A 12,341-nucleotide genomic window follows, 5' to 3' on the forward strand; every position below is an offset into this window, starting at 1 on the left:
ATGGTGAAGATGCAGTGAGTAGAGTTGGCGAAGGTGGATGAGTTTAAATACTTGGGATCAACAGTACAGAGTAATGGGGATTGTGGAAGAGAGGTGAAAAAGAGAGTGCAGGCAGGGTGAAATGGGTGGAGAAGAGTGACAGGAGTGATTTGTGACAGACGGGTATCAGCAAGAGTGAAAGGGAAGGTCTACAGGACGGTAGTGAGACCAGCTATGTTATATGGGCTGGAGACGGTGGCACTGACCAGAAAGCAGGAGACAGAGCTGGAGGTGGCAGAGTTAAAGATGCTAAGATTTGCGTTGGGTGTGACGAGGATGGACAGGGTTAGAAATGAGGACATTAGAGGGTCAGCTCAAGTTGGACGGTTGGGTAGACAAAGTCACAGAGGCGAGATTGTGTTGGTCTGGACATGTGCAGAGGAGAGATGCTGGATATATTGGGAGAAGGATGCTAAGGATAAAGCTGCCAGGGAAGAGGAAAAGAGGAAGGCCTAAGAGAAGGTTTATGGATGTGGAGAGAGAGGACATGCAGGTGATGGGTGTGACAGAACAAGATGGAGAGGACAGAAAGATATGGAAGAAGATGATCCGCTGTGGCAACCCCTAACGGGAGCAGCCGAAAGAAAAAGAAGTTAACTGATGCTTCAAGAATTGGTCCTCTTATGGGAAATGTGCGTTGAGAAAATTAACAGGTGGATAATTAACCTATATGAAATAAATCACAAAATATCTAAATAGATAACCCAGAAATCAAACAAATTAAAAATAAAGGATTTGCAACAGCAAATGGAGCACAACACTCCTGCCTCACTAGAGAAAGTGGTTGGACTGCCCCAAGTTGGAATTAGGGCTCCTTTTGTAAACACTGAAAAAAATCATTCAGCAGCCGTTGAGCCTCAGGTTTCATCTTATCAGTGTTCTTGCATCTGCGTAAGTTTGATTTTAACGTTGAAAAAGAGGTGTGTTTCGAAATCCATTTCCCTCCTCTTCTGGTGAGGCTTCAGGGGTATTAATGATGGAGGAACTTAACTGCGGCAGACAGAATCGATTCCCCTTCAGCAAGCACCATGATGAAAATTACGACGGTTGTCCTTGTGCTGATATCTCTGGCGGCTTTTATAAGTAAGTCTGCTTCTCCATGTCTTTATGGCGCATAGTGGAACAGTCTATCTAGATAGTCAAAAAAAGATCTGATTTAGTCTACACACAACTATTCAGGTCTTCTGGAGGGCTGTGTCACTGGCAGCCATCCCTAAACTGCAGCAAATGTTGGGTTGCTTATTTTCATATAGGGAGCTGGGTTGGGTGTGAAAAGTTTGACCAGACGATGGGGCAAAACAGGACACCTTCCATTAATTAACCTTTACAGTCTCTCATGCTGCATCCATATTTCTCTTCCCCAGCTGAACAACAACATCACGCAGAGGCAATCAATTGCAGAGGATACTACCAAGGAGAGTGCAAGCCACAGTGTAACGCTGGCGAAGAAGACTATGGGCAACAGTCTTGCCAGGAGAGTTATCGGTAAGTGAGAATGAACTGATTCAATGAGAAAACAATATTTCAAGATAATTGATGTCATTTTGTATCTTACACTCTTGCATTTACCTACAAATATACACAGACTGAAAACTTCCACTCACTTTCTGATTTGCTTAGTAACGTCAGGATTATGGGGGCAGGAAGCATCCCTTTACAGGATACCATTTCTTCAAGGGGCACGTTCACACACACTATAATAATTGCCTTTTAATCTAAAATATGTATCTTTGAGACTTAGTAAGTGAAGTGGAATAAACCAACACAGACGTGATGAGACCACTCAAACTCCACACATGTAGGCACAAGGTCAGGATTTTAACGAAGGACTCTTGCTTCTGTGCCATCTCATATGCATTTATATACACATGGAAGATGTCCCACTTTATAATACTCATGTGCATCTATGTGTCCATATACTTGCTTGTGAATGTGTACTGATTCTCATCTATATACAGTAAATACCGACCACCACGTTACAAAGCTGTGCTCGAATCCCCATGTTGGTCATTATGCGTTCAGAGTGTTTTTTAGGGTATTCCTATTTTATTACCACTTACCCAAAGAAATATGTTTCCGTTTAATATTCTTTCTTCTTCTTTCAGCTGCTCCCGTTAGGGGTTGCCACAGCGGATCATCTTCTTCCATATCTTCCTGTCCTCTGCATCTTGTTCTGTTACACCCATCACCTGCATGTCATCTCTCACCACATCCATAAACCTTCGCTTATGCCTTCCTCTTTTCCTCTTCCCTGGCAGCTCTATCCTTACCATCCTTCTCCCAATATACTGTACTCAGCATCTCTCCTCTGCGCATGTCCAGACCAACACAATCTCGCCACTGTGACTTTGTCTACCCAACCGTCCAGCGTGAGCTGACCCTCTAATGTCCTCATTTCTAATCCTGTCCATCCTCGTCACACCCAGTGCAAATCTTAGCATCTTTAACTCTGCCACCTCCAGCTCTGTCTCCTGCTTTCTGGTCAGTGCCACCTTCTCCAACCCATATAACATAGCTGGTCTCACTACCATCCTGTAGACCTTCCCTTTCACTCTTGCTGATACTCGTCTGTCACAAATTATTCATGACACTCTTCTCCACCCATTCCACCCTGCCTGCACTCTCTTCTTCACCTCTCTTCCACAATCCCCATTACTCTGTACTGTTGATCCCAAGTATTTAAACTCATCCACCTTCGCCAACTTTACTCACTGCATCCTCACCATTCCACTAACCTCCCTCTAATTTACACACATGTATTCTGTCCTGGTGGTCCTACTGACCTTCATTCCTCTCCTCTCTAGAGCATTTCTCCACCTCTCCAGGGTCTCCTCAACTTGCTCCCTAAATTAGCCCTTTATGAATACGCTTGGGTGGCACAGTGGGTAGCACTTCTGCCTCACAGTTAGGAGACCCGGGTTCACTTCCCGGGTCCTCCCTGCGTGGAGTTTACATGTTCTCCCCGTGTGTGCGTGGGTGTGCTCCGGTTTCCTCCTACAGTCCAAAGACATGCAGGTTAGTTACACTGGCGATTCTAAATTGTCCCTAGTGTGGGTGTGTGTGTGTGTGTGCTCTGCCCGGGGTTTGTTTCCTGCCTTGCGCCCTGTGTTGGCTGGGATTGGCTCCAGCAGACCCCTGTGACCCTGTAGTTAGGATATAGCAGGTTGGATAATGGATGGATGGATGAATACGCTTATGCATGTATAAGTATGCAGCAAATGGCTGGTACCATTTTCAAGCAGGCACTTTCCTTATGCATAATACTAGCAGGAGGATCTCAAGCTTCCTGTCACCTTAAAAATTGGATTAAAGGATCTAGCAAATAGATATACTGTATATAGTGTGAAGAAAACACAATAAACAACGTTAAGGGTTGGGGATTCCGTCACCGTATACTGTAGATCAATGAATTCCAAGAACAATGGTCAGTCATCAAGTAGTGTATAACAGACAATGATTAACATCAAGCACAGACGTTTTATGAGGTGGGAACAGAAATGGGAAAGCTGGGAAAGGAGGCGCTGAGGATCTTGGGATGGAGTGACGTCATCAAAGCAGGACCGGAGGGGATAAAGGAACCCAGAAGTGGCTCGGACTTCTGGTTAGGGTATTGGAGATGAAATCACGGCGGTGTCCCCTGCCTTGTGGTTTTACGATGCTCGTCGGGTCGTTTAGCTGCTCCCTAATCGCTCATGTGTGGCAATATATACAGTATATAAAGGTCTGTGTGTGTATGTATTTGTTCTTTATAGAACATCACACTCTTGGTCTAACCACAACACACTTTTGCACACATATCTGACTTTGTCAGGACTATTTTGGAACCCAACATTTTGACCCTGGAGGTACCTTTGGGGGGAGGAGGTTTACCTTTTTACTACTGTGAGTTTTAAGGAAAGTGTGTTTTCCAGAATGTTGACCCCTGAAATAAATTACATTAATTAAATTTACCTCTTGGAGGGTTTGCTTTAAGAAACACCACTTATAGAAGTTAGATAGTTCTGCCTTAAAATTATTTACCTGGGCAACACTGTGTGCTGCTGCTAGTATAGATATATGCAGTATACATACTCATATACAGATTAATAAAAGTATATATGTACTGGTTAGTATACATAAACAAAAATATGCATATGTTGAAATACATTACGACACATGTATACTAATCTATGGCTCAGGTGGATTTTTAAAATGTACTTTTGTGCAAAGTATCTTGAGCCTTTCTCTGTCTCTGTATGAATCTGATAAGCCATACAGCAGCTTTGATTTTGTCTTTTAGCTTTTCACATCTGTGAATTTCCCCTTGGGATTAATAAAGTATCTATCTATCTATCTATCTATCTATCTATCTATCTATCTATCTATCTATCTATCTATCATATAGTGCCTTTCACATCTATCTATCTATCTATCTATCTATCTATCTATCTATCTATCTATCTATCTATCTATCTATCTATCTATCTATCTATCTATCTATCTATCTATCATATAGTGCCTTTCACATCTATCTATCTATCTATCTATCTATCTATCTATCTATCTATCTATCTATCTATCTATCTATCTATCTACCTACGACTACCACAATTCTACACTTGTAGAATTCTACTCTACTATCTAATCACTCATATACTATGTATTATGTTTGGCTTTGATACCTTGGATAAAGCACCTGTTAAATAAAAGAATAAAACAAAAATGTTACTCAATGATACAGGATAGGATTTTATTTAAGGTGTAAAAGGAAAGGGAATGATGGATATGATAAATATATGATATAGAGCGGCAATAAAAAGTGAGAGTACAATGACAAATCACAAAAGAAGGCAAGGAAATGGGTAATCTACAAAATTAAATATAATTATGATAAAAAGAACTCAGTCTTTGAGGAGTGGATGGCTGTGTGTGATCTTTTAACTAGGTCTAGGTTTGTCTTGATTGTGTGTCTGTCTCAGAATCCCTACATCCATTTTGTGAACCCACATTCCTTTCACAAAGACTCTGAATGCCAGGGCCTAACTGACCACCTCTGGATGTACAGCATGTGCCCAACTCTATTGTTTGTCGATCATTTGCAAGGCAACCTCATGCACACAACCGTGCCTACTCATCCTGTGCCAGTTTAGATTCACCAATCAAATGATCATCTCACAATTTTTGAAGTGGGAGCAATCTGGTGTCTCTAGAAGTATACCACACAAACTTAGAGAACACCTCTACACAGAGACATAACCATGTCAGACGAAAAACACATAATGCATTTCTCCTAATTTCCTCTTTCAATTGCTTCACTAATTTGCTTTTATAAAATGTCACTGTTTTGAAAAGTGGGAAGTATATGGCTTTCACCAAAACTGTTGAGTGCATATTGGCACAGTGGTTGCAATTGCTGCGTCACAACACTTGGGTCCTGATTTAGTTTGCGGCCTGGGTTTCTTCTCTGTGAGATTTCACCCATTAGAACATCAGAACAATCTAGACGAGAACAGGCCATTCAGCCCAACAAAGCTTGACATTCCTATTCACATAATTCTTCTAAAACAACATCAAGTCGAGTTTTGAAAGTCCCACTGTCTACCACACTACTTGGTAACTAATTCCTTGTGTTTGTAGTTCTCTGTGTAAAGAAAAACTTTTGAGTGAAATTTCCCCTTAACAAGTTTCCAACTGTGTCTCCGTGTCCTTGATGAACTCAATTTAAAGTCACAGTCTTGATCCACTGGACTAATACCCTTCATAACTTTAAACACTTCAATCAGGTCTCCTCTTAATCTTCTTTTGCTTAAACTGTAAAGGCTCAGCTCTTTTAATCTTTCCTCATAACTCATCCCATGCAGCCCAGCAATCAGCCCAGTCGCTCTTCTCTGGACCTTCTCTAGTGCTGTTATGTCCTTTTTGTAGCCTGGAGACCAAAACTGCACATAATACTCCAGATGAGGCCTCACCAGTGCGTTATAAAGCTTCAGCGTCACCTCCTTGGACTTGTACTCCACACATCAAGGCACTATATAACCTGACAGTCTGTTGGCCTTCTTAATGGCTTCTGAACACTATCTGGATGTTGATAGCGTAGAGTCCACTTCAACTCCTAAATCCTTCTCATAAGGCATACTTTCGATTTTAAGACCTCCCATTGTGTATTCAAACTTAACATTTTTACTTCCCTACATGTAATATTTTTTACATTTACTGACATTAAATTTCATCTGTCACAGCTTGTGTGCTCTCCAAGTTCCTCTGTAATGACTCTGTAGTGATTATCTAATAATCCACCTTACTTGGTATCATCTGCAAATGTAACCAGTAGTTATTTATATTCCTATCCATATCATTTATATATATAGTCAGTCAGTCAGTCAGTCAGTCGGTCAGTCAGTCTCCAACCCGCTATATCCTAACACAGGGTCGCGGGGGTCTGCTGGAGCCAATCCCAGCCAGCACAGGGTGCAAGGCAGGAACAAAGCCCACCATAGGGCACCCACACACCAAGCACACACTAGGGACAATTTAGGATCACCAATGCACCTAACCTGCATGTCTTTGGACTGTGGGAGGAAACCCACGCAGACACAGGGAGAGCATGCAAACTCCACACAGGGAGGACCGGGAAGTGAACCCAGGTCTCCTTACTGTGAGGCAGCAACGCTACCACTGAGCCACCGTGCCACACTTATATATACACGTGCCACATATATAGGGTGAGTCAAAATTATGTTAACACTAATGGTACTACTATGTCTATACTTATAGACAATTTATGTGCCACGTATGGTACATGTGTTGAACATGATGGCGTACAGGTTGAGACATTCTAGTAAACCATTTTGCACACATGAAGTATGTTTTGTGAATAAATTGTTTCCGCCATTCAAATGTTAACATAATTTTGACTCACCCTGTATTAAAAACAGAATCAACCCCTGTGGAATGCACTCTTAGCATCAGCCAATTCTGATAAAGTTCCTTGTAGCATCACCCTCTGCTTTCTGTGTCTGAGCCAATTCTGCACCCATCTAAAAACATCACCCTGAACTCTCACTTCTTTTAGTTTGAGGCCCAACCTCTCAGGTGGCACCTTATCAAATGCTTTCTGAAAGTCAAGATAAATAATATCATCTGCTCCACTCTGATCGTATCCCTTTGTTGCTTCCTCAAAGATTCTAGCATGTTTGTAAAACACCACCTCCCTCTTCTGAACCCATGCTGACTCACCCACAGTCCCAAGAGATGTTGTCAGGCTGAAAAGCCCCTGTGTGAGGAGTGAGTGTGTGTGTGAGTGTGAGCATGTGTGTGAGTGTGAGCATGTGTTCCTTGTGATGGACTGGCATCCCAGCCAGGGCTGGTTTTTGTTGTGGATATGATGGTGCTAGACTGGAAAACTCCCATTCAGCAATTGGATAAATGTATAAAAGATTATGCTTACTTGGAAACATTTTGATTCACTGGTAATCCCAATACTCAAATCTACTGCGAATATATATAAATCTACTCTCTATATATAAAATCCTAACCCTAAAATTGCAATGATTTTGTGCAACAATTTTATTTGACGTTTTTATGTCACTTTTTGTCACACTTTAAATCGGGCTTATTTTAGAACATACATATATATGTTTGGTATCATTCTTTTCAGAATTTATCAAACTTTAATGTGATGTTGTTAGATTGTCAGATTCTTATTCTGTTTTTAAATTATAAACTAAAAAATATCAAAAACTCACGTCCCGCGAGATGAGACTTTGTGCCAAGAGATTTAACCACGCCCGGGGCTGGAAATAAAAGACAGAGAGTAGATGACAAAGACAGCTACTGTACAGGCTTTTAAATGATCAAAGTGCTGCACAAGATGCAGATTACACGGCACGGCAGCAGCAGCAAGCCAGCAGCTGATTGAGCAAAGAGGAGATAAAAAAAACAGTATTTCTTTCCCATTGTATCACCGTTTAAGAGGGGCTTTCTGAGGAGCGGCCGCATCTCCTTGGGGTGCATTCAGCCCCCCTCTTAACAACGCGAGCAGCAGAGACGTGAAGTGGCTGGCGTGTAGCGTAGGCCTGGGAGGTTGGCAAGCGAAGCGAGCAGGGGGCAAACCCCCGAGTATATATAGTGTATATATATGTGCAGTGCATCTGGGAAGTATTCACAGCGCATCACTTTTTCCACATTTTCTTATGTTACAGCCTTATTCCAAAATGGATTAAATTCATTTTTTTCCTTAGAATTCTACACACAACACCCCATAGTGACAATGTGAAAAAAGTTTACTTGAGGTTTTTGCAAATTTATTAAAAATAAAAAACCTGAGAAATCCCATGTACATAACTATTCACAGCCTTTGCTCAATACTTTGTCGATGCACCTTTGGCAGCAATTACAGCCTCAAGTCTTTTTGAATATGATGCCACAAGCTTGGCACACCTATCCTTGGCCAGTTTCGCCCATTCCTCTTTGCAGCACCTCTCAAGCTCCATCAGGTTGGATGGAAAGCGTCGGTGCACAGCCATTTTAAGATCTCTCCAGAGATGTTCAATCTGATTCAAGTCTGGGCTCTGGCTGGGCCACTCAAGGACATTCACAGAGTTGTCCTGAAGCCACTCCTTTGATATCTTGGCTGTGTGCTTAGGGTCGTTGTCCTGCTGAAAGATGAACCATCGCCCCAGTCTGAGGTCAAGAGCGCTCTGGAGCAGGTTTTCATCCAGGATGTCTCTGTACATTGCTGCAGTCATCTTTCCCTTTATCCTGACTAGTCTCCCAGTCCTTGCCGCTGAAAAACATCCCCACAGCATGATGTTGCCACCACCATGCTTCACTATAGGGATGGTATTGGCCTGGTGATGAGCGGTGCCTGGTTTCCTCCAAACGTGATGCCTGGCATTCACACCAAAGAGTTCAATCTTTGTCTCATCAGACCAGAAAATTTTCTTTCTCATGGTCTGAGAGTCCTTCAGGTGCCTTTTGGCAAACTCCAGGCGGGCTGCCATGTGCCTTTTACTAAGGAGTGGCTTCCGTCTGGCCACTCTACCATACAGGCCTGATTGGTGGATTTCTGCAGAGATGGTTGTCCTTCTGGAAGGTTCTCCTCTCTCCACAGAGGACCTCTGGAGCTCTGACAGAGTGACCATCGGGTTCTTGGTCACCTCCCTGACTAAGGCCCTTCTCTCCCGATCGCTCAGCTTAGATGGCCGGCCAGCTCTAGGAAGAGTCCTGGTGGTTTCGAACTTCTTCCACTTATGGATGATGGAGGCCACTGTGCTCATTGGGACCGTCCCCAGATTTGTGCCTCGAGACAATCCTGTCTCGGAGGTCTACAGACAATTCCTTTGACTTCATGCTTGGTTTGTGCTCTGACATGAAGTGTCAACTGTGGGACCTTATATAGACAGGTGTGTGCCTTTCCAAATCATGTCCAGTCAACTCAATTTACCACAGGTGGACTCCAATGAAGGTGCAGAAACATCTCAAGGATGATCAGGGGAAACAGGATGCACCTGAGCTCAATTTTGAGCTTCACGGCAAAGGCTGTGAATACTTATGTACAGTACATGTGCTTTCTCGATTTTTTTATTTTTAATAAATTTGCAAAAATCTCAAGTAAACATTTTTCATGTTGTCATTATGGGGTGTTGTGTGTAGAATTCTGAGGAAAAAAATGAATTTAATCCATTTTGGAATAAGGCTGTAACATAACAAAATGTGGAAAAAGTGATGCGCTGTGAATACTTTCCGGATGCACTGTACATATATATATATATATATATATATATATATATATATATATATATATATATATATATATATATATATATATATATATATATATATAAATATAGATATATATATAAATATAGATACTGTATATATAGATATATATAGAGAGTAGATATACAAACTGGTTTTCATTGACTCTCTTTCTCTCTCTGCTCTGTTTTAGGTGCTGTGTTCCTCCAAAAATGAAGGTCCATGCATAATGTCTGCTTCAGATCCTTGTAGAGTTGGCTCACCTACGGTGACTGTCGTGAATTCTTAATTCTGTAATGCTGGCTATATGCAATATGTAAAGTTTAGAACAAATAAATACCCTGTTTTGTACTACATAAAAAATTGTTTGGACTTTTTCTAATAATCAAAAAGAATAAAATAAAACCTTATAATAAATGGATGCCATTCAATCCACTAAGCTCATTTGGTAAACTGATACATAAGTTGTCCCACTATCCCTTCTTTATACTTTTCTGTCAAGGTTTCCAGTTCATCCTTATGAGTCGTCAGTTTGTTCTAGAATGCCACAAAAGTTTTGTGGGAATGTGTGCTACCTGGTTTCCATCCTAAGTGTCCTCTCCTTTAGTCTCCAGCAAGTACTCCCGTATACACAATTCACAGTTTAAGTTAAGAATTCCACTATCGATGCTTTATGACTTTCATATGAAACTATCCACACAGCATGACAACATAAAATAATAAAGAAAGCTGAAAACAATTCAGTAGAGAGTTGGATCGTCATCCATCCATCCATCCATCCTTTTTCTGACACTTTCTCAGGTTACAGTCAAGGGGATATCCCTCTTCCCAATGACCTCCTCAAACTCCCCTGGAGAAATACCAAGGCATTCCCAGGCCAGCTAAGACCATAATCTCTCCAACGTGTCCCGGGTCTCAACACACACAAGGTGGCCTCCTAGTGGGACATGCTCAAAAACCTCACCCAGGGAGGCATACAGGGGGCATCCTAATCAGATACCCGAACCACATGCTCCTTTAGATTAAGAGAAACAGCGACTCTACTATGAGGTCCTCCCAAATGTCTTTGATCTCTCTAAGGCTGAGAGCAGACACCCCAAGAAGAAAGCTCATTTTTGCCGTTCTTATAGGCACCACCCAAAGCTTCTAGCCATAGGTGAGAGTGGGAATGTAATTTGACTGGTAAATCGAGATCTTTGACTTTCAGCTCCGCTCTCTGTTCACCAAAACTAACTGGTACAATGTCCACATGTCTGCAGAAGGTGCTCCGATCCCCATGTCGATTTTCCTGCTCCACTCTTCTTTCACTTATGAACAAGACCTCAAGGTACTTAAATTTCTCCGCCTTGTTCCCAACCTGGAGTTGCACCCTACCCTTTTCCTAATGAGGGCCATGACCTCAGACTTGGAGGTGCTGATCCTCACGCTGACCGCTTCACACTCTGCCATAAACTGCTCGTGTGTGTCTGAGGTCACATCCAAATGAAGCCAACAGGACCACATCATCAGCAAACAGCAGAGATGTGATCCTGATGAGGCCACTGAACTGAATATCCTCCACTCCTTGGCTGCACCAAGAAATTCTGTCCACAAAAATTATGACCAGAATCGATGACTGAGGGCAGCCCTGGTAAAGTCCCAAACCTACCAAGAATGAGTACAACTTATGCAAACAATACAAACCAAGCTTTGCTTTGGGACCAAATAACCTGCAACAGCTGGCCCAGTACTCAATACTCCCAAAATATCCCCCATAGGACACCCCCAGCTATAGGGATGTAGTCGAATGCCTATTCCAAGTCCACAAAACACATGTAGATTGGTCGGACCTACTCCTGTGTGCCCTCCAGAATCCTTGTGAGGCTAAAAAGTTGGATCAGTGTTCCACAACTGGGACAGAACCCACATTGCTACTCGTGAATCCCAAGTTCAGTCACCAGTTAGAACCTCTCATTCAGAACCCTGGCACAGGGGAGGCTGTAGAGTGTGATTCCTTAAACCTTAAATATCGGGACCACCACCACCTCAATTTGCCAGTCCAGAGGCACCCTGAAAAGACGTGTCAGCCAAGGAAACCCATCATCATCCAGAGTCTTCAAGAACTCTGAGCAAACATCATCGACTCCTGGGGCCCCATAATGAAGGAGTATATTTTTTTTAACCACCTCAACAATCTCAGCTCACGAATGTCTCAAAAACACAGAAATAAACTGATTGCAATTTGAATGGTTTGCTAGCAGCAACACAAGTTTATCTTAGTGCTTTCCAAGTTCTAATGTTCATTTTACATATATTTTTCTAGCACTGCTGCCTCATAGATCTAGGTACCTATGTTCTGCTCCTGACATGGCCACGGACATATGTGGAGTTTGCAAGTTCTCCTGACGTCCATGTGACATTTCTTGTAATTCACAAATTTTCTCAATGTTACAGTGTATTAATTGTTGAATCTGAACTGAAACCTCTATGAGTCAATGTGATTGTGATGGTGAATGGTGGACTTTTCAGGTTTTGTTCCTACCGTGTATCCAGTGCTACCAAGATAAGTTCTGGCTTCAAATGCG

The 12,341-nt window shown here is 42.2% G+C and overlaps 1 long non-coding RNA gene across 1 annotated transcript; it reads left to right on the top strand.

Annotated features, from left to right (window-relative positions):
* Positions 1-1,010: 1,010 nt before the first annotated feature.
* On the top strand, positions 1,011-10,140 carry LOC114653993 (uncharacterized). Its single transcript, XR_003716645.2, has 3 exons — positions 1,011-1,122; positions 1,404-1,524; positions 9,971-10,140. It is a non-coding gene; the product is annotated as an uncharacterized LOC114653993 (long non-coding RNA).
* Positions 10,141-12,341: the final 2,201 nt, after the last annotated feature.

This window comes from Erpetoichthys calabaricus, chromosome 6 (assembly GCF_900747795.2).
Source record: "Erpetoichthys calabaricus chromosome 6, fErpCal1.3, whole genome shotgun sequence".
Taxonomy (NCBI): domain Eukaryota; kingdom Metazoa; phylum Chordata; class Cladistia; order Polypteriformes; family Polypteridae; genus Erpetoichthys; species Erpetoichthys calabaricus.